Source organism: Acinonyx jubatus, chromosome B2 (assembly GCF_027475565.1).
Source record: "Acinonyx jubatus isolate Ajub_Pintada_27869175 chromosome B2, VMU_Ajub_asm_v1.0, whole genome shotgun sequence".
NCBI lineage: Eukaryota > Metazoa > Chordata > Mammalia > Carnivora > Felidae > Acinonyx > Acinonyx jubatus.
The window spans coordinates 142693502-142719440 of record NC_069385.1 but is presented as its reverse complement, the minus strand read 5'-3'; the positions used below and the strand labels follow the sequence as shown (position 1 = coordinate 142719440).

Here is a 25939-nt window from a genome sequence, read left to right as displayed (position 1 = left end):
TGTTGACTCTTATCACAGCCCAAGGCCATTTGAACATGGCCTTGCTCCTATGGGGTCTCACTAACCTCTCACTTCATGAATGCTGTGGAGTTAGGACCTAGCTCTAGTATGATTCTTTTCTCTCATTGAGTTGGTCTTCTCTCCTAGAGATTGTAAAAAGTCATCCCTCAATTACTTGTTTCACAAAAGAGCAAGTGGTAATTGGATTTTAACAAGATGAGAACAGAGGCAAAAGGGCCCAATTTTGTTTTGTTTTCTTCCCCACCACCCCCACTAAACAATGTTCTTAGATGTTTGGGTCTGACACCATGTGGCAGACTTCCTTGTTTCCCTCTTCTGCTGAGAACATGTGGTCATTTGACCATGGTATAAGAAGGCAGCTGGAGAAGCACTTAGCAGAGGCAGGGCTCCTGAATGCTGGGTGACTTGGAGACCCAAGCTCTTACATGTTAACTCAACATACTTTTGCCTCTGTGTGTGTGTGTGTGTGTGTGTGTGTGTGTGCATGCACACACACGCACATGTGCCCATGTTTCATTTCTGTGAAACAAGGGGCTGTTAAAAGTAGTAAAAACAGAAAAAAAAAAAAAAGGCAGCAGGTACACACAGAAAGGTTTACAAACCCAGAATAGAAACAAAAGAAACAAACTCAGAGTAAAATATGTGTTTCTTTATCAATGGAAATAGTTTCACGGGAGCAAAAGATAGTCAAGCATGCTAGAAAACAATGTTTCATGTCAGGCAGAGAGAGAAGTGAATGTCCCACCAGTATACACCAAATTTTAGGAAAACTAGTCTGCATACGTATGTATGCATGCATGTGTACATGTGCTAAAATCTAAAATTAGTTTCTAGAGACCAATGTACTGAGTAAGAAAAAGAGTATCCATGCTATAGTTTTACGTATCTTTTTTTCTTGTGTGAGGGGGTCTAAGGGAAAATGACAAATTTTTACAAACTAAAATAGAAACACAGAAGAGAATTTTCCCTGGTCTCTTAGAGATTATTGAAAATCTCCATTCTGTAACTATAATGCATCAGTTCTGGGCCCCCTTGTCTAACTTGTCTTGTTTATTGCAGGAATATAAAGAAAGAAGTGTATCACTACAAACCATCCTTTATAACTCTAAATGTCTGAGATTATTACATAGATTCTTTAAACAATCCATTTTTTTCTCTTCATTTTGTCTTTTCTCTCGAATCACTGTCTTTGAATTTCTCTCCACACCAACCCTAATCCTACATTTCATCTTTAGAAACTAAGGGAGTTCTGGTGGCATCAAAAAGCAACAAAGATCATTCCTGACTTTAGTTCCCCTCATAAGAAGACCAACTAACAACCATTCATAGATAAGATACCATGGTGAAAGTCCTAGAACAGAGGGGTGAGGCTGAACCCTGCCCTGGATCACGGAGACAAAGAAGGAGTGCGTTAGAGGGGAGAGGGGAACAGCTACACTCTGACCACATCCCCTGTCCCCCAGGGTGACATAGTGCCACACCAAGAGGGCCCCCCGGGCCTACGCTTTTCCCAGTGGGAAGAAGAGAGCCCTAAGTGGACATCCAGCTCCCCGAGCATATGTGTCACATCCTGGGAAGCCCATTTGTGTCTCACTTCACAGGAATTGTAGGAGGAATGTGGGGCTTGACTATGGGAGGTCAGATTGTGGTGAAGAGGAGGGACAGGGCTTAAAGCAACCAGCACTCAGATCCTGGCATACTAAATTCCTATTCACAGAAGCACCCAACTAGAAAACGTAACCAGTAGACTTTAATACCCCACTTTCAACAGTGGATAAATCAATAAGTCATCCAAAAAAAGAATCAATAAGGACACAAACCAGATGCACCTATCATATATGTAATGAACATTCCATCCAACATACTTCTCTAGTGCACATGGAACCTTTTCCAAGACAGATCATATGTTAAGCCCCAAAACAAGTCTTAGCAAATTTAAGAATACTGAACTCATTCCAGGAGTCTTTTCTACCATAATGGTATGATAGTAGATATCAATAATAGGAGGAAAACTAGAAAACACACTAATCCATGGAAATTAAGCACAATATTCCTGAAAAACCAATGGATCAAGGAAGAGATTATAAGGGACATAAAAAAGTATCCTGGGGAGAATGAAAATGGAAATACAATATATCAAAATGTATGGGATGCAGCAAAATCAGTGCAAAGAGGAAGATACATAGCTCTACAAGCATACAAGAATACGGAATGACCTCAACTAATCGACCTAACGTTGCACCTAAAGATACTAGAAAAAGAAAAACAAACTAAGTCCAAAGTTAGAAGGAAAATAATATTCTAATTAAAGCAGAAATAAATACTATCAAAAATAGGAAAACAAGAGAAAAGATTAACAAAACTAAGAGTGGCTTCTTTGAAAAGAAAAGACAAAATTGAAAAACACTTTAGCAGGACTGACCATAAAAAAGAGAGATTAATAAAATTATAAGTGAAAGAGGAAACATTACAACTGATACCACAGATACACAAAGGATGACAAGAGACTCCTATAACCAACTCCACATCAGGAAATTGGACAACCTAGAAGAAATGAATAAATTCCTATAAATATACAACTACCAAGTCTGAAACAGGAAGAAATAGAAAATCTGAACAGACCAGTAATGGGTATGAGATTGAATCAGTAATTAAACTCTCCCCCACCCAACAAAGAAAATCCCTGCACCAGATGACTTCAGTGGCGAAATTTTACAAAACATTTAAAAACAATTCATGCCGGCCCTTTTTAAACTTGTCAAAAAATAAATAAATTGGAGGGAACACCACCAAAGTCATTTTACCAAAGCCAGATAAGGAAATTATGAGCAACGAAAACTACCACCCAATATCCCTGATAAATATGGAAATACACATTCTGAACAAAATACTAGCAAACCAAATTCAGCAGCACATAAAAATGATCTACATTGATCAAGTAGGAATCATTCCTGGGATGCAAGGACATATGCAAATTAATAAATGTGATACACCGCAACTACAGAATGAGCTATAAAAATCATACAGTCATCTGAATAGATGGAGAAAAAGCATATGGAAAAATTTGACATAAATTCATAATAAAAACTCAAAAAATGAGGTATAGAAAAAATTTGCCTCAACATAACTAAAGCTCGATATGACACCTATAGCTAACATAGTGGATGGTAAAAGTTTGCAAACTTTTCTCTAAGATCAGGAACAAGACAACAGTGCCCCCCTCACCACTCCTATTCTACATAGTACTGGAAGTCATAGTCAAAGTCATCGGTGAAGAAAAAGAAATAAAAGACATCCAAACTGGAAAAGAGGAAGTAAAATTGTCTCTATTTGCAAATGACATGATTTTCATATAGAGAAAATTCTAAAGACTTCACTTAAAAACTATTAGAATCTAGGAGTGCTTGGGTAGCTCAGTAGGCTGACTCTTGATTTCAGCTCAGGTCATGATCTCCCAGTTTTTGAGATTGAGCCCCAAGTCAAGTCTGTGCTGACAGCGTGCATCCTGCTTGGGATTCTCTCTCTTCCTCAGATTCTGCCCCTCCTCCACTCATGCTTGCACTCTGTCTCAAAATAAATAAATAAACTTAAAAAAAAACACATTAGAATCAAATGAACAAATCTGGTCAAATTGTAGCATACAAAATCAACATACTAGAACAGTAGCATATCTGTAAACTAACAACAAATTATCTGAAAAAGACATTTTTTAAAAAGTCCAATTTATAGTTCTATCAAAAACAATAAAATACTTAGGAATAAATTCAACCAAGGGGGTAAAAGATTTCTACACTGAAAACTGTAAGATTGATGAAATAAATTGGCAAAGACACAAATAAATGGAAAGATATCCTGTGTTCATTGGGTTGGAAGAAGTAATATTGTTAAAATGTCCATATTACACAAACCCATCTATAGACTCAGTGAAGTCCCTATCAAGAATTGAATGGTACTTTTTTTTTTTACAAACAATCCTAAAATTCATGTGGAACCACAAAAGACCACAAATAGCCAAACCTATCCTGAGCAGGAAGAACAAAGCTGAAGGCATCACACTTCCTAACTTCAAACTATATACAAAACTCTGGTCATCACAAAAATAATTGTATTGGCATAAAAACAGAAACAGGGACCAGTGGAACAGATCTACAGTCCAGAAATTAACCCATGCATATACAGTAAACTAATGTTTAAAAAGAGAGCCAATAATACTCAATGGAGAAAAGATAGTTTCTTCAATAAATGGGGCTGGGAAAATTGAATATTCACATGTAAAGAATGAAATCATGTCCTATCTTACACCACTCACAAAGATTCACTCAAAATAGATTACGGACTTAAATGTAAGGCCTGAAACCATAAAACTTTAGAAGAAAACACAGGAGAAAAACTTCTTGACAATGACTTTTTGGAAATAACACCTAAAGTATAAACAACATCACTGAAAGCAATGGGTACTCTACATCAAACCAGAAAGCTTCTACACAGGGGAAGGAACCATTAGCAAAACAAAAAGGCTGCCTAAGGAATGGGAGAGAAATATTTGAAAAGCACACAACTGATACAGGGTTAATATCAACATATATAAGGAATTCATACAACTCAATAGGAAAAACAAAACACAATTAAAAAATAGGCAAAGAGGTTGTTGCCTGCTTTCTCCTCCAGGGTTTTGATGGTTTCCTGTCTCAGCCACAGCAATTTCTTACTCGACACATCTCCAAAGGCAAGGGAATTAAAAGCAAAAATGAACTATTGGGACCTCATCAAGATAAAAAGCTTCTGCACTGCAGAGGAAACAATCAACAAAACTAAAAGGCAACCGACAGAATGGGAAAAGATATTTGCAAATGACATATCGGATAAAGGGTTAGTATCCAAAATCTGTAAAGAACTCACCAAACTCCACACCCTTAAAACAACTAATCCAGTGAAGAAATGGGCAGAAGACATGAATAGACACTTTTCCAAGGAAGACATCCAGATGGCCAACAGACCTGTGAAATGATGCTCAATGTCATTTCTCATCAGGGAAATACAAATCAAAGCCACACTGAGATACCACCTCATGCTGGTCAGAGTGGCTAAAATGAACTGTTTGTAGGAATGCAAACTGGTGCAGCCACCCTGGAAAACAGTGTGGAGGTTCCTCAAAAAATTAAAAATAGAACTACCCTATGACCCAGCAATAGCACTGCTAGGAATTTACCCAAGAGACACAGGAGTGCTGACGCATAGGGGCACATATACCCCAATGTTTTTAGCAGCATGTTCAACAAAGCCAAATTATGGAAAGAGCATAAATGCCCATCAACTGACGAGTGGATTAAGAAGATGTGGTTTATACATACAATGGAATACTACTTGGCAATTAGAAGGAATTAAATCTGGCCATTTGTAGCAACGTGGATGAAACTGGAGGGTATCATGCCAAGTGAAATAAGCCAGACAGAGAAAGACAGATACCATGTTTTCACTCATATGTAGATCTTGAGAAACTTAACAGAAGACCACGGGGAAAGGGAAGGGGAAAAAAATAGTTACAGAGACAGAGGAAGGCAAACCATAAGAGACTCTCAAATACAGAGAACAAACTGAGGGTTGATGGGGGGCTGTGAGGGAGAGGGGAAAATGGGTGATGGGCATTGAGGAGGGCACTTGGTGGGATGAGCACTGGGTGTTGTGTAGAAGCCAATTTAACAATAAATTATATTAAAAATTAAAATTAAAATAGGGGCACCTGGGTGGCTCAGTCTGTTGAGCATCTGACTTCGGCTCAGGTCATGATCTCACGGTTTGTGGGTTTGGGCCCTGCGTCGGGCTCTGTGCTGACAGCTCAGAGCCGGAGCCTGCTTCGGATTCTGTGTCTCCCTCTCTCTCTCTGCCCCACCCCTGCTTGCACTCTGTGTGTCTCTCTCTCTCTCAAAAATAAATAAATGGTAAAAAAATTTTTTTAATTAAAATAAAAAATAGGCAAAGGACCTGAACAGAGATTTTCCCAAAGAGGATATTTGAATGGTCAACAGGTACAAGGAAAGGTGCTCACTATTACTGATTATCGTGAGAATACATTTCCAAGCACAAGGACAGGTCACCCCACATCTGTTAAAAAGGCTATCTCAAGGAGATAAGAGAAAACAGGTGCTGGCAAGGATATGCCGGAAAAAAGAATCCTTGTGCCCTGTTTGGTGGAAATGGAAACTGATGCAGCCACGATGGAAAACAGTATGGAAGTTCTTAAAAATATCAAAAGCAAACTACCATATGATCTATTAACTCTAATTCTGGATGTATATCTGAAGGAAACGAAATCACTATCACACAGAGGTATCTGCACCTCCATGTTCTTGACGGCATTAGTCACAATAGCCAAGACTTGGAAACCATCGAAGTATCCATCCATGGATAGATGCATAAAGAGAATGTGGTGTATGTACACACTGGAATACAATTCAGCCATCAAAACGAACAAAGTCCCGACATTTACAACAACATGGATAGACTTTGAAGTACCATGTTAAATTAAATAGAAAGGCAAATACTGTAAGATCTCACTTAATGTGGAATCTAGGAAAACCCAAGTCATAAGGACAGAGACCAGATTGGTGGTTGCCAGAGGAGGCAAGGAGTAGGGGTATTGGGTGGAGATACCCAATATCTTCTCGTTATAAGACAGGTTCTAAAGATACAACGTTCTACGTGATGACTTTAGCTAACAATACTGTATTGCGTACATGCAAGTTTCTATGAGAGTAGATCTTCAAAGTTCTCATTATAAAGAAAAAACTTGTTAACTATGTTGCACTGATGGGTTATTATGGTTAATATATCGCAATGTATTCAGGTTCAAATCATTATGTTGTACACCTTAAACCCACATAATGTTATAAGTCCATTGTATCTCAATAAATCTAGGAAAATTAAAAAAAAAAACTAGTGGAGTTCTTATTTTTTTTGTAAGGCCAATATTTTGATTACAAATATATCATTTTCTCTAAAAAATATGTTTGTTAGATCACCTCCTTTATCATCTGGGGGCAGAGTGCTAATTGATAAAGGGGAAGCTAATGGATACGAGCATTAGGGAAAAAAGTGATTTAGGTTTGTGGAATCTTGCTAAGATTATCATTTTTAGAAAATGTCTTTGAAGGAAAAATATCCCTATCACTGTACATAAAAATGCTATCAATATTTTGGTAAATCTAAGCTTTACCGTACTTTGCTGGCCTTGTTTAGTCTCACAGAGGGACATCGTTAGACATTACCATTATCAAATATGAGCTTGAATAATGCCTGGGAGTTAGCATGAAATCTCTGGTGATAGCTTTCCCCCTGGGCGAGGTGTAAGCACGGGTACGTGTGGGCAGAGGGTTCCGCCAAAAGCAAGGAGGGAAGGCACACAGTCTGAGAATTTCCAGCTTGGAGTGAGTTGACACTGCAATAATATTAGGATGGTTGGTTTTGAGTAGTGTCGTTTTGAAAATAATTTGCCAGGAGGGCATATGTACGCGTAGTAGGAAATTATGTGTGCTAATAGTTAACCCTAAAACGCGAAACCAATAAAATCTCTCCCCCAATTCAGTTAGTGTTACATCTGCCAAAAGAGTCTGTATTATTCAACTTACAGGCAAAGCGGGCATAATTAGGAGACCTCAAGATGCAAAGTCTTTTACATGTATCTTTTATTGGAGTTTATTTCTCTCTGACATACTGGTGGTTTCTTTTTTTTTTTAATTTTTTTTTTTAATGTTTATTTATTTTTGAGACAGAGAGAGACAGAGCATGAATGGGGGAGGGGCAGAGAGAGAGGGAGACACAGAATCGGAAGCAGGCTCCAGGCTCTGAGCCGTCAGCCCAGAGCCTGACTGGGGGCTAGAACTCACAAACCGTGAGATCGTGACCTGAGCGGAAGTCGGACGCTCAACCGACTGAGCCACCCAGGCGCCCCATGGTGGTTTCTTATTGGAGGATCTCCCACGCGGTGGGAAGGAGAAACGGGAGGTGTCCTTCTCTCCCGAGGCACCCCATCTCTTGTGCTGGACTGCGACCAGAACCTAGTCACTGGGCACTCCAAGCCATTGCCAAGAGAAGCTGGGAAAAATAGCGCTTATCTGGGGGGCTGTGTATCCAGGTGAAACTAAGAAACTTGTTTATTCAGTGAGGAAGAAAGGAGATTGGTAGGCCGCAGCGGTTTCTGCCACTTTGCATTCGGTCGACGTTTATGGAATAAATGAATGCCATCTTTGGGACATTTGTTTAAAATCCAAAATGGTACTAGTGGGCGAATTCCCAACTGAATCGGAATAGTGTTTCTAAGCTAGTATTATTCTAAGCTAGTTTTAATACGGATTTAAGTATCATTAATAGGAGAATGTAACTCACAAATATTCTTTTTTCTGGTCACCAATATATATTTTCTTTTTTCTGCATAACTGCGCAATATGGCATTGTAAACTATGCCTGTGGTTAAGGAGGAAAGAGAATAAGCACACAAAAGTTTGTCTGAAAATATTAAGGGAACTCCATACACATACATATTCTGAGACATACAGTGAGGAAAAGAAATCAGTACTCTATTACTGGTTCCTTCCCATGGAACAGCTCCCCGGTTCTCTTTTTACCTTTCCAGGCCAGTTGACTTGTTCTCACTGAGACGTTTTGGCACATTCTTATTTTCCTAGCCATTTCCGGAGGATATCAACTCCAGCCCCTTTACCCCATCTCCGTCCACATTCCGTAACATCTTGCAAGGCTGTGGTTGCTTAATTAATTCAGAGCATGGGTACCAGTAATTAAATATCATGTACAATCCACTTTAAGAAGAGTGGCAGTAAGTGACTTTGTTTCCCCTCCACCAAACCTTGTTTCAATTAGCTATGTTCGCTTTCCAGTTTGTTAGCCGGCCTAAATTGAAATTCAGTTGACGGCATCTTAGCGATTACCTACACATCATGCACCGTTTTGCCAAAAGCTCTCAAATACACTTATTTATATGCGCCCTTTGGATTTCCCAAAACCATTATAAAAGCAAGCTGACCCAGAGAGGCTCGTGTTTTCTCGAAAGGACTGAACTGTCTGCTGCATAGAGGCAATTATTAAAGGCAACGCTTTATTTAAGTTTTGAAGCAGAGAGCCAGCACAATTGCATATAAAATACTGACATCAAAATTCAGAGAATCAGAGAAAATAATAAAGGCAAAGAGAGATAACATAAAAGTTGAGCAAATTTTAATCTAAAGTACCCTATGTAATTTTACTTAACTTCTTGTTCCTAAGGCTGCATAAAGTTAAATCATTTATACATGCTGTTTGTGCGTTTTAGGGACATTATTAGTTTCTCGTGTTTCATTTTTCTCTATTCACATACCGAATCCACCCCGTTGAAGTAATTAGCATAATCACCAACATTATAAGATCATTTTCCTCACTCCAAATAAATGACCATCAAACTCATGCCTTACTCTCTATAGTCAGAAATGCTTAAATAGTTCATTATTACCCAAATGGTGATGGGAGAAATGCTGTGCATAAGATAAAAGGAATAATGACTCATACCCCCCACAAAGAAGATGAAATTCTCCCACATAAGAATTAATTCACTGTAAGATATCTGAGTATAGGGATGATAATCGAAAGGACTAAAAATAAAATTGAATGCAATAGGCAATCTAAAGGTCATGAGACTTGTCACTAAACAATTAGATTTTTTTTTTAATTTTGATAGGTTTCATAAATATTACCATGGCTTGGATTCTGAATGTAGATTACTTTTAAATGGGGCTTTCTTGCATCTGAATGCATATCTAATGAAAATACTTCATATGCTGCAAGCTTTCTCCTATCATATTAAATTATGTTGATAAAAAGCTAAAGGTCAGGAGACTTATCACAAACAGAGTTTTGGTTTTTTTTTTTTAATTTTGGTAAGGTTAAGTTTTATAAATACGACTATGCTTCTGTTTGGAATTTAGAACAACTTTTAAGTGGTGTTTTATCTACCTAAATGTACATCTAGTGAAAGTCATTTTCTATGTTCTGAGATTCCCATTTCTTACAGTAAATCTAAAAGAACCTGAAACACTTAATAGTAGCCATTTAATTATCCAACAACAATATCTTCTGTTGGTAACAGGTTTTATCGATTTTTAAATCTCAACCTATATTGTCTGAAACAAATGAGGATGAATGAGGACTATAGTATTCTTACATTCAAAGATATAAGCAAATTTGCTTATAGGGATATATATTGATTTGCATGACATCACAGTGGATTAGCGATACTGGTTAATAGCAGAATTTACATTTCTTAACACTGAACCTAGGGGCCAGGTCTAAGCAAATCATATCATCTTTTTTGCGTGCAAATTTTTCTCCAAATACCTTCTGTGTCCATGTCGGTCCCTAGCATTCTGCTGCCCGGGACTAACATGCATCTGTTAAGCTATAAGCCTGTTACGGTTGGTATCCAGGTGACAGGTCGGTGGCTACAAAGACAGGTGATAAAGTACTTTGAAATTCACCCATGGTGCACACTCTCTAAGTCAAGTCTATCCTTTCATAGGAGACTTTCCTAACAGAACTCAGTGGCACAGTTGTCTCTTCCTCTCCTGAGTGTCTGGTCTACTTTAACTTCTTACGGTCCCAGAGAATCTTCTCAAGATCAGTGTCCCTCTTTCCTTTGGCCAATGTAAATTTCTGAGGTGAGTTTTTAACTTACCTTTAATGTCTGCAGTGGTGTCTATCAGGGACTACGGTTCACTGCACACATCACGTTGGGCACCAGACATCCCCAGACACTGTCATGAACCTTCAAGTCATTGTAGATATGTAAGGTTTTTGTGACAGTTTTCCCAGAAGACGGCTTTGGGGCATCTTGATAAATGGAGAATTTTTCCTAATTTGCAGAAAGGTCAATAAATATAATTTATTTCTAGTTTCCAAATGGTCAATGAATGCATCAAAAGCTACTCAACATCATGTATCATTAAGGAAAAACAAGTGCAAAATATACTATTAAACATCCACAAAAATGGCAAAAATTAAAATAACTGAGAGCAAATCAGACTCACAGACAGTACACCTTGATGCAATTACTTCCATAAATTCTTGGCCCATACCTAATAAATCTGGACATACAACTAACATACATACAACCAATAAATCTGGACACACATACACACATACAACTAATACCAGCTGTGGGTATACCCAACACAAATACGTATATATGGACTCTAACAGAGTATTTTTAAAGACCCATAGCAAGCTTCATTAAAAACAAACTCTGGGAATACAAACAGTACATAAATAGATAAAAAGAATTGTGGTAACGGACAATGGAATACTATATACCAAGAGAAAAGAGCAAATATTGCTACATGACGAAAATATGGATAAATACAGAGCAAAAGGGTGAATGCTATGTTATTCCACTTAGATGAAGTGAAAGAACAGGCAAAATTAATCTGTAAGGACCTCTGGAGTGGAATGAGGAGGTTCTTGATGTGAGTGGTAGACAGGAGTGTTCACTTTTTAAAAGCCGACTGGCTCTCTACTCATAAGGTAGCACTGGAATACCATGTTTTGTTTTGTTTCGTTTCGTTTTGTTTTGCTTTTAAAGGAAGCCCACATCCAAAACAAAGATTCACCTCTTAGGGATTGATTCACATTACCCAGGTACATGAGAGACAGCTAGGCAAACGGAATGTCAAATCATTCATTGGAATCAGCAAACGTAGTGGTTTCATAGACAATACGTGTGTCAGTATGATCAACACATTTACTCCATGAAAACAAACCCCCACGGGAAGCAGTATTATACGAATACAACAACAATGACCATTGACTAGTAAATGTCCTTTCACTTAGCAGTGCGCTGAACCTTTACCATGCTAAGCATAGAGGGTGCATTTGTTAATTCAAGAGGCATTTAGTTACATTCAACGACACTGGTTCAAGATGGCTACTCAAACACCAGAACCTTTGAGCAAGCTCATCTAACAGCTCTCCCATGGCTACAGATACAATTTTGACATAGCTTGTCTGAAGAATCCCAAGCTACTTGGGAAGAGTATGACTCTCGGAGATCAAGAATTGACATTACCGTATTTTATAAGGGGTAAACTCAAGTTCAAACCCAAGTCATGTTTATCTGGAGGCTACGGATAAAACCAGAAGAGGATTCAGGATGCAGGGCTTCAATTCAGAGATGCTACACTCATTCACTCAAGAGCTGTTTATGGAGAAACAGCTTATTTGTGGCCAACTATTATTGCCTTATGTGCTAATGACAAAGCTCTCAATGGAAAAGTCTTTGTCCTCAAGGTGATTACATTCTAGAGGGAAGACAGACAGACCACACGCCCATAGACAAATAGGAAAATTTCACTTAATGGGGCGTGCTCTGAAGAGAACACGAATCAGGGTTAGGAGTAAAGACCGACGAAGGGCCCAACGAAGAGCTCAGAAAAGAGCTGTCCAGGCAAAGGGCACAAAAAGTATAAAGTCCCCGAGGCAAGAACAAGGTTGATGCACTCAAGGAACAGCAAAGGGCTCAGCATGGCTAGGGTCCGGTTCAAGGAGAGGCGGGAGCAAATGAGGTGGGAAAGGCAGGCGGGGGCCAGACCACACTTGGCCTTCAAACCCATACTGAGGGGGCTCGGGTTTTAAGCAAAACAAGGAAACACTTGCGGGGCTTTAAGCAAAACAAACATAATGCCTATGCCTTAAAAAGACTACTCTACTCTCAAAAATAAACATTCAAAAACGGGGGTGGGAGGGCCTGAGTGGCTCAGTAGCATAAGCGTCTGATTCTTGATACTGGCTCAAGTGAGCATCTCACGGGTTCGTGGGTCTGAGACCAGCGTCAGACTTTGCTGTCAGCGCAGAACCTGCTTCAGATCCTCTGTCCCCCTCTCTCTCCTCCACCCCTCCCCTCTGTCTCAAAAATAAAAATGCATTTTTCAAAAACAGAATACTCTGGCACGTTACATAGAAACATACGTCCATACTGAGGCAATTTGGAAGTGAAATACTTTTTAAGCACCAGCCCACTTACTTTCCAATGGATAAAACATTCTCAAAAACGTTTTACAGTAACACCCAGCTCAGTGCCTTTTTCTCTACATTTCCCAGGCTCAGTGGATTTCTTGGAAGTCTATGGTTGATAACTTTATCACTGTTTTCATAGAGATCTAAGGAGCATCTGAAATAAAGGGCAGTCTCATCTAAAGGCTGTCTACAGAGAAATGTGAGTATAAAATAACAGCATAGGACTGACCACTGCCAATATATGATAGAAAAAAATCCTTTGGTGTCAAAATTTGTAGCAGCGTTTATGGCTTGCCTCTTCCACGGCCCCACATACTTTGGACCAAAGGAACGAGGGGTCTTCTTGGGTATGTTTCCTAGGTTTGGTGGAGATGATCATCTCTGGTCCTTCCCAAACTCAGAGATTGTTTCCTGTAGGAACCCAGATCTCTTCAAATAAAAAGCAGTGACTAGGTCGTCCGCTTACTAATTACAGATTGCATATTTGCTCTGGACTCACTTGAACATACGAACTGCTACTTACCTCTTTGTTATACTGAAATCCTCACTTACATCGCTTGCCCTGGAAAACAAATGTGAGAGGCATGCTTAGGACATTATCTCCCAATTGGCTATCCCTCGAGTTCACCCTCAGGTGGAAACGCCACGCACGGGGAAGTGGGTCAGGGATGAATCCAATTTCATGAACATCTGAAAGCTTTCATCTGGTGGAACATACCATCCCTCTCGAAGAGCAAAACAGATCCCTCCCCACAAAAAGTTATTAGTTAAAAGGCCAAACTGGGGTCCCCGTGGTGATACTTTTAGTGCCATGAGTACTGGATGAAGTGAGGTAAATAATAGATGGCCTGTTCGCTGGGGGATTTATGTCCGCCTTTCTCAAGAAGCAGATGGAAATTTTAACCCACTCACATCTGATCTCAGTTTGGAGCCATCTTTCTTTCTCTCCAAAGAACAGAGACGGGATTTCAGGCCAGTGAAGTCATTTCCCTGCTATCCTATCAGTGCAAACAACAAGTTGAAAATTACGTGATGAATCACTGCTCTGACCTTCTGCCCAGATATAGTTAACTGCCTTAGTTATTTGTCTTGCAAACCTAAATAATCAGGTTTTAGCACTTGACCTTATGTTGGGAATGGGGGGAGGGGGTACTCAGGGTGGGGATCCTGGAATTAGCCTCTTCCAACTTTGATTTTACATACACATGTGCGCGCGCGCGCACACACACACACACACACACACACACAGCGTGGGATAACCTTTGTTCCCTTTCCCAGATTCGCTCTGGCTTCTCACTGAGTTCAGGCAATGGGAGACTCCAGTATAAAAGGCATGAGCAGAGTGAGGTCAGGATGTGTGTCCCAAATTTGACCCTGCTCGCCCACTGGCTGCCAGTGGGTGGATTTCTTCACGAAAGGCCACAGCTCCATCTATCTGGCTGCCCTATCCTATGGCTTGGGATCTCTCTGGTTCTCTCAACCTGGCCATACTTCTGGCCAAGCAAGCACATTAATGTCTTTTCATCGGAGCGTACCACTACCGTCCCCTTCCTGCCTTGCTATACCAGTCCAGAATTTGATTTCAAACATCTTACATGGCGGTTACATTTCCTGTGGTATATGTTACCATTATTAAGATGATTTTACTACAGAAGATCAAAGGTACATCTAAAATTTTACATTAGAATAATTAGTAAAAAAAAAAAATTTTATGTAACTCTCAAAACAGTTACCTGGTGAAAGTCTGCCTTAGTACGCATCAGCCAATAAATCAGGTTAACTTTTCAGGTAAATAGAAGATGAGAGCTAACATTTATTGTAAGTCCTCTGTGTCCTAGACAATTTACATACTGTACTCTAATCATTATAACAACTACATATGAATTAGAGTGAGTAAAAACCAGAGCAAATATTCAAAAGCTAACCTCACCTTGAGATTCTTGTACCTTATTCAGACCGCTGCCATTCAAAGGTGTTAGCGTGTGGTTTCTATTTTCATTATTTGCTATCAAAGGTATGAGAAGTCAGCATAAAGAGGAATTGATGAAAATTCTGCAAACACTGTCGTCATCGCCGCCTCAAAGCATTCCTTTTCGGAGGCGGCTGTGATCTGAGAGCTTGTGTTCCCCTAAAACGGATATGCTGGTATCGTAACCCCCAATCGTGATCGTATCAGTAGGTGGGAGGTGCTTACGTTATGAAGGTGGAGCTCTCAGGAATGCCACTGGTGCTCTTTACAAAAGAGGCTCCGGGGGCCCCTGGGAGGCTCAGTTGGTTGAGCATCTGACTTTGGCTCACGTCATGCTCTCACGGTTCATGTGTCCGAGCCCCTGGTCAGGCTCTGCGCTAAGACTGTGGAGCCTGCTTGGGATTCTCTCTCTTCCTCTCTCCCCACCCCTACCCTGCTCACGCTCCCTGTCTAAGTAAATAAATAAACTTTAAAAAAAAAAAGAGGCTCCAGAGAGCTCCCCCCCACGCCACTCCCTCCATGAGGCTGCAAGAGGCTGCGACCAGGAGGGGGTCCTTCTGACACATGCTGGCACTCTGATCTGTCTCCGGAACTGTTAGAGAGAAATCTCTGTTACTTTAAGCCTTCTGGGCTGTGGCATTTTATTGCAGTGGCCTGAACAGACTACAGTAGAGGCACCCTCTCTGGATGGCAGCTGGCTCCCTTGAATTTAGGGATCAGCTCCTTCCCACTTTACTCTTCAAGCCTCAGAGATCGGGCTCTTCCAGGAGGCTGACGACTTGGGGGTGAGTTCACAGGCTGGTGCAGCGGTCTTCTGTCCACAGTCCTTTCGAACTTCGAACCACTCTCTCTCTCTCTCTCAGCTGAAGCCACTGGTTCTTATATCTGGGTGAAAATTAATATACTTCCTTATTCGGGTAGAATGCAGAGTACACGTACTATCTCAATAAAGCCACAGGTTTTGAACAGTTTCCCCTCTGGCATACCAGCCAACGTGCCAAAAATGCAGCACAAATGCTTTTCCGCATTTTTTTCCTCCTGTTTCCATTCACAAATGGTTATTTGGGCTGAAGGATTCTCAGCTCTCCCCAGACTCATTAGTGAAGCAAGTTACTGACCCACATCTTTCTGCCTTTGCTCCGTGACTGGGAAGGGGGAGGCACCGAGAATGTCCTGCAGTTCAGATTCCCACAGCCCTTCTCTTCCTGCCATTTCCTCCCTCCAGTGCCCGACTTTACTCGGGGTCGTCACCAGGTCCCCGCCCACGACAGAAGCTACTTGAGCATGTCGCCTTTCTATTCTCTCAGCGGCCCCCGCCCCCATCTCCACCCACCTCTGCGACACCGTGGTGCACCTGCGGCTGTCTGGCTGTCTTCCGGGGCTGCTCCCCTCCCATGGTTCAGAGCACAGGGCAGGGGTGGAGGTGAGGGAGGCCTGTTGCACTTAGCTGCTCCAAGCCTAACTGCAGAACACCCTGTGGATTGCAGGAGGGCAATGTCCCGGTCGACGTCCCCAGAGGAGGCTGGCTGTGAGGGTTCCAGGCTTTTCCACTGCCCTTTTAAGGACTGGTTTTCCTCTCCACTTGGAATTGGCTGTTGCAATTAGTCTCCAAATCTGCGTGTTCTCCTCTCCCTCTTCAGGTTCCTATTTTCATTTCCTCTCCCTCTTCTACGGTCTCATTCCCTTCCTTCTTCCTCCTTCTGCTCTTCTCCGGGCAAAATGGTAAGCCGATTTTCAAAGGTGGTCATGAAGAGGAGAACCCCATATGCTTCGTAGCCTGGAGTTGGGAATACTTTTGTTTTGTAATGTTTTTTTTATTTGAGGGCAGGGGGAGGGGCAGAGAGAAAGGGAGACAGTGGGTTTGAAGCTGGCTCTGTGCTGACAGCCCAGAGCCCAATGCGGGGCTTGAACTCATGAACCATGAGATTGTGACCTGAGCCGAAGTCGGATGCCTAGCCGACTGGGCCACCCAGGTGCCCTGGGAATACTTATTTTTAAAGAGAGGATGCACTTAATAAAAAGGGTCACGCCCTTGGCAGAAGGCATACTGAATAAAGGCACAGCTTTTAGTAGTATAAATTTGACGGAATGTGCTTAATTCTCCACAAATGAGGAGTGGCCCAGCTCGCACACAACTCAGGGTTTGAGAGCATTTTGTGCACCTTCAGTATCCAATTTCCTCAGGAATTAGCCTTATCCGTTCAGGAAAAAAAAAATGAATTCTACACATCCTTGTCCACATGGGTATTTCATTCAAAATCAAGGCTAGCAACTGCATGGCATGGTTCCCACACTTTCCCTCCAGGGCCCCTGTTAGTCTTTACTAATCAATCACCATTAGTTTTACATTTGGGCACAGAAGCAGCTTCTGCTTTTCTCAAAACAGTAAGCCAAGTTGCTTCCACCAGTTAACGGCAAATCACTGGAAGAGAAGTCCATTTCCACTCCTGTAAAAAGATACCAACTACTCACCATAATCACCTCCACATATGACACTAAGGGTTGTATTTGATACTCTGTAAAACTTATCAAAATGCGCTACCATGATTACACATTATTAAGCTGATACACATGGACTTTTATAAAGTTTTTTTTTTTTTTGCTTGTTTGTTTGTTTTGAGAGAGAGAGAGAGAGCGGGAAGGGGCAGAGCGAGTGGGAGAGAGAGAATCCCAAGCAGGCCCCACATTCAGCATGGAGCCCAACGCGTGGCTTGATCCCAGGACTGTGAGATCATGACCTGAGCTGACATCAAGAGTCAGCCACCCGCTGAACCCAAAGAGCCACCCAGGCACCCCAAGAGGTGCTTTTAATGAAGAAATTGACTACCTTACATAATTGGAAGACAGAGTTGCCAACACGTAGATTTCCTTTTGACAAAACCAAAGTAGAAAGTCATGTCAATTATCCGAGCAATTCTTTGTGTCCTACCTAGTTCTTGAAGTATTATAAATACCCTGAGGTAGTCATATATAATTATGGCATTTAAAAAACACGAAGACCAGTATTGATTTTCCAAACTATCTTAAGACATTTTTTATGATTTACATAGCGGCAAAGAGGGAAGGGTGATAATAAAACACACTGCACTGTGATGATTAGCAAGAAACTTGCAAGTAGAACACAAGGGGCTATTTAAAAAAAAATAATTGTTCTTAAGGGGGAAAACATTTCATTTCTATTTCAATTGATAAGGCTTCAAATTAGTTTCAGCATAACACTTGGAAAAATGTTAGTTAATATTCACAGGCAATATTACCCTAGCTTGAAGCGTGTGTGTGTGTGTGTGTGTGTGTGTGTGTGTGTGCGCGCGCGCGCACATGTACACTTTCATCTAATTCACTCTTACATACCTTTACCCTGACATTTCCCTGGACTTTGGTAATGGCATTTATACTTAACAATTTATTCTTAACACATATCTTACAACGTTATTCTCAAAAGAAGCTCTTGGTAAATATTGATCAAGGGTACGGAATCTGTCAAGGAGGCTAATATTGGCTTTCACTTTTGGCAATTTTTTTTCCCATTTCTACATAAGGAAAATCAGAAACCATTAGCACTCAGGATTTAAACTCTAACAGATATCTCATGTACAATCCTGGGTATGATATCAAAGCTAGGGGAAAAATGTGAATAATATTACAGTAGATTGGTGTGAGGCATGATTACTAAAATGACTCGGCTACATTTCACTTACCAGATACTCCTATATACCAACTCTCCACTTACAGAGCCCTGGAGAGTCAAAGAAAAGTCACAAAGTTTACACCTTTATTTATTGGAAAAAATTATTGAGGGTCTCTTACGACGAGATTGTATGTTTCTCAGAAAGTGAACAAGACAGATATGTTCCCTGTCTCACAGCGCTCACAGTGTAGTGAAGAATACAGACAAATAAATGCCCACCTACAATGCCGTGTGTTAGGATGATTCATGATAGTCCCGAATCAATACCACCTGTGGGGCTTTTTAAAAAATATATATATTCTCGGGACTCTGCTCCAGGCATCCCGACTCAGAGCCATGTTTCAGCATGCCCTGGGAGGCAAGAGAGAAAGCTCATTTCCCAGAGGAAATGGGTCTTTAAAGGAGATGGGAATTATCAAGGAGAAGCTTGCGTGAGGTTGTTGTCGGGGCCAGGCCGGGTCGGGGGCAGTGGTGCTGGGTGGGTGGAATAAAATGGGAGAGACCAGTGTTGCGATCTGAGGAGGGCAGCGTGTATGCCTCCTTAAACGTGAACAGGCATTTATTATGGTAACATTATAATGTACGACCTGGAGCGGTGCAGGAGGGTGGACATGGTGGAGACGAATTCGACTAATGAAACAAGGCCTAGCTCATACAGGACCTCGGGGGTTCAGATGATTTTAAGGAGTTTAGACTATTTCACTAGTAGTGGGCAGAAGAGAAATCTGCTCGGGGTCACTGTGACGTTGTTTCCGGCTCTTGGACCATGGTGCAGGTGGCTGTTCACGTTTGCTGATGTACAGAGCACAGGAGGAAAAAGTTATTTGGGGGGGAAGGTGAGAAATTGCATTTGTTAAAAATGTTTATGCATTTTTAGAGAGAAACAGTGTGCAGGGGAAGGGGCAGAGAGAGAGAGGGAAAGAGAGAATCCCAAGGAGGCTCCACGCTGTCGGCTCAGAGCCTGATGTGAGGCTTGATCCCACGAACTGTGAAATCGTGACCAGAGCCCAAATCAGGAGTCAGATGCTTAACCGACTGAGCCGCCCAGGCGCCCTGAGAAATCGCATTCTCCACATGATTTTGAGATCCTTGTATTACCATCTAGTGGCAATTAATGGCTATAAAATCCAGGAGAAACTTAAGAGTCACCAATCATTTATTCAACAGGTATTAACTGAGCCCTTCCTCTGCACCTACACCTTGCGCTAAGTCTAAAGACACAACGGTGGAAAAAAGGACAGGCGGTCCCACCTTTGCGACCGTGTCTCTGGATGTTCATGGACGCTCTGGAAGGGCAAGGGATCACCCGAGACGGGGTCTGCTTAAAACACGTAAAAGGATTTAGATGATGAGCGACACACGGGAACCTCTATGTAAACGCGAACTACTAACAAAACAAACAAAATCAAAGAGCATCCTCACAAAGCAGAGAACTAGAATAGGATGGAGTGCCACCAAATGATCCGACAGCCGTGAAAGGCCTCTCTGAGAACCGAATGACATTAAAAACGAAAAAAAAAAAAAAAAGCCATGGATGTATCAGAGGGAATCGCTGATGTGAAGAAACCAGACATGAGAGAGAGGGTGCACGCGGGTCTGAGAATCTGGCACTGGGCTCCCAAGGTCCCCTTCGTGCACTAGAATTTTTAGCCGAAACAGGAGGGGAGGCTGCTAGATGGTTTTAAGCTGGAGAGGAACTTGATCTGACTTAACGTTTTTAAAAATACTGCTGCGGCCACTGCGTGAAGAACCGACTCTGTAAGAGCAAGCGTGAGAGCAGGGTCATGCTCTAGGAGACCGCTTCAGTCATCCAGCAAGGTGATGGGGGCTTGGCCTCAAAGTGATGGACTCAGTTCATTTTCTGAGAGCGGAGGAGGATTGTCTTGCTGACGAATTAAATGTAGGCAGATGAGGGGGCACTGGGTGGCTCAGGTGGGGGAGTAACCGAATCTTGATTTCGGCTCAGGTCATGATCTCACCGTTCGTGGGCTCAGCCTCGCGTCGGGCTCCGCACCGAGTGTGGAACCTGCTTAAGATTCTCTCTCTCACCCTTTGCCCCTCTCCCCTGCTTGCTCTCTCTTTCTCTCTCTCTCTAGAAAAATGAAATAAAATGAGTAGGGAAAGGAAGGAAACCAAGGAAACATTTGATGACGTGTTGGCGTTTCTCCAAGTTCAGAGTGAATTACTTGGGGAGGACGACCACGGTGCCTACCACAAATCATTTGTTCCCCTTGCCCCTGTTTTTTTCCAGTGCTTTCTGATATGGCCGTCTGAGAAGGAGTGCTTTCTGAATGAATCAGTAAATGAGAGAATATGTCCATACGTGGAAAATGAGGCTGCTTCTTTCATGCAGCTCTTTTCCACCGCCTAATTTCACCTTGTTCCCCTAGGACATTAATCTCTCCCGTGGAGTATGTGTGGTCTTTATTTACTCAAATATCAGTGAAAACAGGTTGTAGCTTCTCTCTCCACTTTGAAATAAAATTAACACGTAAAATAAAGGAGATTTCGTCACACAGCCTTTTCAGAAAGCAAATTTATCCCTGTGGAGGCTATCAGGCTTCTGGAGCTATTTGACTCCAGGGGTGATGGATGTGGAAGAATTCAGTAAGTACCTCCATATGCTCCATACCATGTGGATGTGATTAAACCTCACAGCATCCCAAAGGGAGGTGATACTATTATTATTATTACTATTTTATTTTTATTATTACCATTTTAGAGATGTGGAAACTGAGCCTCTACAAGAGGAAATGGGACTCAAACCAGGCCAATCAATGCTCACAGTTTTTGCTTCTCACCCCGAGGTTTCCAGGCCCACATACCAATAAGACTCATCTCCGACAGGTCAGTCGCGACCTAGGAAAGGTCTATCTGTGACTTTATGGGAACTCACCAGTCATTTCTCTCCATGTTTTACAAATGAACAGAGCAAGTATTCTCCATGAAGACCTGCCAAACATGGACACAACTATTTAAGGGCAGTCAAGGATAGGGAACCCCCTTCCTGATTTGGGCAATACACGTGTGTTGGTGAGAAAGCTGAATCCAACGAATGTGGTACCAGAGACTTCTTTCCCCACTAAAATTAGACCCAGATTGTTGAGGTGGCCAGCCCAAAGCCTTAAAGTCTGTGGCCAGCATCAGGGCTCTGAAGGCTCCAGCTGTCTGCTTAACTCCCCCACCCCAAGTGCCTATTTTAGTTCATGAGCCTTTTTGCCCACAGGAAGATATGTCAAGGCAAGAGATGGGTTGAGCTAAGAGTCCTAGCAAATGGTTCTCCATGAAATTCTCTTCTGCCATTGTACGCACTGACTTCAGAAAAGCACACCAACTTCATTCTTACTCTAGTCCCTTCTTCCCCTGGCCCTACTCTGCTAGCTGCCCTTATTCTTAAAATTCTGTTCACGATCTCAATCCTATCCCTTCTGCACACACGCACACACCACATTCACTTATTTCTATGATGTCGCATAAACAAAGAGATAGATTAGGCAGCTAGGTTTAATTTGGGCAACAGGCCTGGCATTGAGGGAATCTTCTCGGATACGGTGTTTCTCTTTTTAATATTTTTTAAAAAGTTTCTTTTATTTTGAGAGAGAGAGAGAGACAGAGAGAAAGAGATAGGAGAAAGGTAGGGAAGGAGCAGCAGAGAGAGAGAGGGAGAAGGGGAATCCCAAGCGGGCTCCCTGCATGCTATCAGTGAAGAGCAGGGGCTACTCCTGAGAACCCTGGCTTTGGGCCTTCCTGAATCCCCACATTCTACCCACCCAAATATGAGCAACATTACCAAAATATTTTAGCCAGGTCACATCCCTAGAACAATTTTCATTTTACCTAATCAGAATACGGTTCTACCAGCGATCATGCTAAACAAGCCACTAATTTCCCTGAGCAAGTCCATGTCTGACCTTCATTATGCTGCTTAGAAAACCCTCAGGTGTTGATTGAGCTATAGATACTTAAAGGGCTTTCAGTAGCCATCTTTGGAATTAGCCTTTTTCATATAGTGTTAGGCGCCACCCTTGGACTATGGATTCTTGGTTATAGAAATGGAATGGCCCCAAAAGTGCAGCTTGAACTAAGTGTCACACACATAATATCATACAGTGTGCCAAAGTGTCTTCAAGTATGTTATTACAGACACTGTAACAGTTCCCCGTTCAACATGAATACAGCAAGTGTGATATTTTAATAAGTTCCCTCACCAAGAATTTCCGGTGCCTGGAGACTGTTCCCATGTTCCGAGATCTGCCAGATCAGTCACTTGTTACCTCAATTGTCTACTGCTTTTTCTCGTTTCACCCCTCGCCATTCCTTCTTCTACCCGATGCTTTAAGAACGCGGGACTGAATTTCAGGACGGATATGAGATCCTTCCTTAACAAACTCTGTAGTTTCTACTAATCATCTCAAATTGACTTGTCTAGTAAGATCTCTCATACATTCAAGGGTGAGCTATTTATTTATTAGTTTAGTTTCTTCCTTTCATTTCAAGGAAGGAAGTTAAAAGGTAACATTAATTCCAGTTATTATTGTGAAAGTCTGAACATATTTTTTTTTCCCTATACCAGGTAGCAGCCGAACGGATTAGTTCTAAAGGAACTAGAAAATATATGCTAGTGGCACTTGCAAGTTATTACAGTCTAATTGTAGTTAATTTTATTCTCTGGGACAACTAATCTCTCGATAACATTTGCAATGATTGATTAAAATCCACTCCTTGCTAAAATCAAGGTCTTTAGGTAATTGATGTGCTAATAGACCCGCAATTATTTGAGGCTGTGCTTCCTCACAGAGAGCAAGTCAAGGAATGGATAAAGCCCAAATAAAGTACCTATTTTGCAACAGGAGTTATGATAATTGCCAGGAGACAGCCTGCTTATCAGCTGTGAGCGTTTGCCATCCTTCATTAATATGTAGTTCAGTTGGACATCAGAGAAACTGGCCCCCATGGGAATACTCTTTGAATCTCCCATTATCTCATTTTCCATACACTTGGCTTGATCCACTTTTTATCTACGTTCACAGAAAGATCTGGCTTTTCACATAGGAGCTTTCTAAACAATCGGCTAGCCGTGAACCCTTGCCAAAGCTCCACGCGGTGTCGGCTGCTGTAAATTTGGACAAGCGTGTGCACCAATAAAGTATCCGTTTAAATGTTCCAGACTAAATATTTTAGAAGTAGACAAAATAAATACTCCAAAGTGCTAACCTGTGAGTTTTCCATTCTGTGGCTCATGTCTACGTGTCCTCCTGCGGTAGGCTCTCGATCGGGGCTCTAGGCCTTTACTGCCTTCAGGCATCTTGGGAAGTGCTCCTGTTCTGCTGTCCACTAACTCCTCGCTGCTTGTCCATCATATCGAGCTCTCTGCTGAGTCTAAACACGCCCACAGAGAGACTGGGATGGATGCATTAAAAACTCATTTAGTGGGGCGCCCCTCTGCCTCGGTCGGAAGAGCACGTGACTCTTGATCTCGGGTTGTGAGTTTGAGCCCCAGGTTGGGTGTAGAGATGACTTATATAAAAAAAAAAAAAAACTTAAAACTCATTTAGTAAAATAAAATAATAACCATCTTCTTCTAACTCAGCCAGACACGATCCAGGTGGTCAAAATAACAGAATTGTACTTGACACTAATCAACTTTATTTTGTCCTGGGCTTGTGGGCAAATAATTTTTAAATGGGGTGCAATTCTTTGGGGCATTGGCTCTCTTTATCCTTGGCCTCGTAAAGAAGATTCTTGCCTGAGGGCTTATAATTGAAGTTTATTAAAGATGATTCTTTCCAATTATAATATGAGGGATGACTGCTTTATCTTTATATTTCATCCTCATTATGGCTCAAAACAAATATCCAATGTGGCCAATTACTAGGGACAAATAAAAAGGAAAGCACAGCCACTCAAGTGTTAGTTAAATACGGTTTGCAGGTCCTAGAATAACGGCTAACATATAATGCGAACGGATCGCGTGCCAGACTCTGTGCTAAGCACGTCCCTCTTACCACGCCATTCAATCTGTACAACAGGTAGTATTTCACTTATATTACATCCCGGCCAGCACAGTTATTCTCCCCATTTTAAGGATGCGTTCACTGAGGAAAAGGGAAGTTGACTAAGGTCTCACATGGTGGTAAGGAGCAGACCCCAGACCAAAACCAGAACAATAATCAACTGTATGATGAGAACACAGCCAGGTATGACCTCTGCTGTTCTGAATACAATTGAGCAAAGGAGAAGCGCCCATCAATCATTTTAACCAAGTTCACCTTTTGTTGTTGCTATTCAAGCCGGATTTTTGGCCCAGGAAATTTGTAGTGAGTGATTATGATTACATTTTCCTCATCTACATGCCTCTGACACTCTTGTTGAAGATGCTAATCTTGTATGAAGCTGTCTTTGGAGTTGATGATGCCTGCCACATGCTACTCCTGTGGGAAAGGGATAGATGTCATGCAGAAAATAGAATAAAATGCACTGGGGCAAGTTAAACTGCTAATAAGAGTAATCACAGTCATAGATTTTAAAATCATTTTACATCTAGTTGTAATTACATAAGTCCATTTCAGAAGTCCTACTGATGTGATGAGAAATTCATAAACTCTATACGAATTGAAAACAGAAATTATACACTTTATTAAAATACTACTGTCTCTGTATTATCATATATGTAAATTTATGCATATATCCATAAATTATACATTTATACGTATAAACTTTAATTTATCAGGACTAATCAATTTCATCTCCTCCTTAATTTAGTCCTTACTAATTTTCAATATTCCCCTCAAAATATATTCTCCTATCAACGATAATAAAACGTAAAAGCATTCTAAGATTACTGAGTGTTTTTTCTAAACAAAATTTGCTTCCCATTTTAGAAACTTGATGTCACCAAGGCATCACCATCAAATTTCTGTATTTTTCTTTAAGATAAAAATAGGGGAGAAATCTTTCTAAATGTGTAAGTCCAAGAAAAACTTTAATTAGAATCCCTGGCTCTTGCTTAGGATTCGTTCTACATCTTATTTCAGTGACAGTAGGCAGGAAACTTCCCCTTCAATTTTAGGTGGAAGCCAGAATGAAAAGTGTTTTGGAAAAAAAAAGAAAAATGAACTCTGGTCTCTGGTCCCATAATTCCTTTCTGTCCATAAAATAAACCTATGCAGAGTATCTGAAATAGTATCTCACACCTACCTGGCTCCTCTCTG

The 25939-nt window shown here is 41.2% G+C and overlaps 1 long non-coding RNA gene across 1 annotated transcript in view; it reads right to left on the bottom strand.

The window, feature by feature from the left end:
* Positions 1-25939, bottom strand: part of LOC128315709 (uncharacterized) — a 372477-nt gene that overhangs the window by 96881 nt on the left and 249657 nt on the right. The window contains exons 14-15 of the long non-coding RNA XR_008298770.1: positions 13595-13633; positions 10739-10915 (exon numbers count right to left, since the gene is read on the bottom strand). This is a non-coding gene — a long non-coding RNA (uncharacterized LOC128315709). The remainder of the gene's footprint in view (positions 1-10738; positions 10916-13594; positions 13634-25939) is intronic.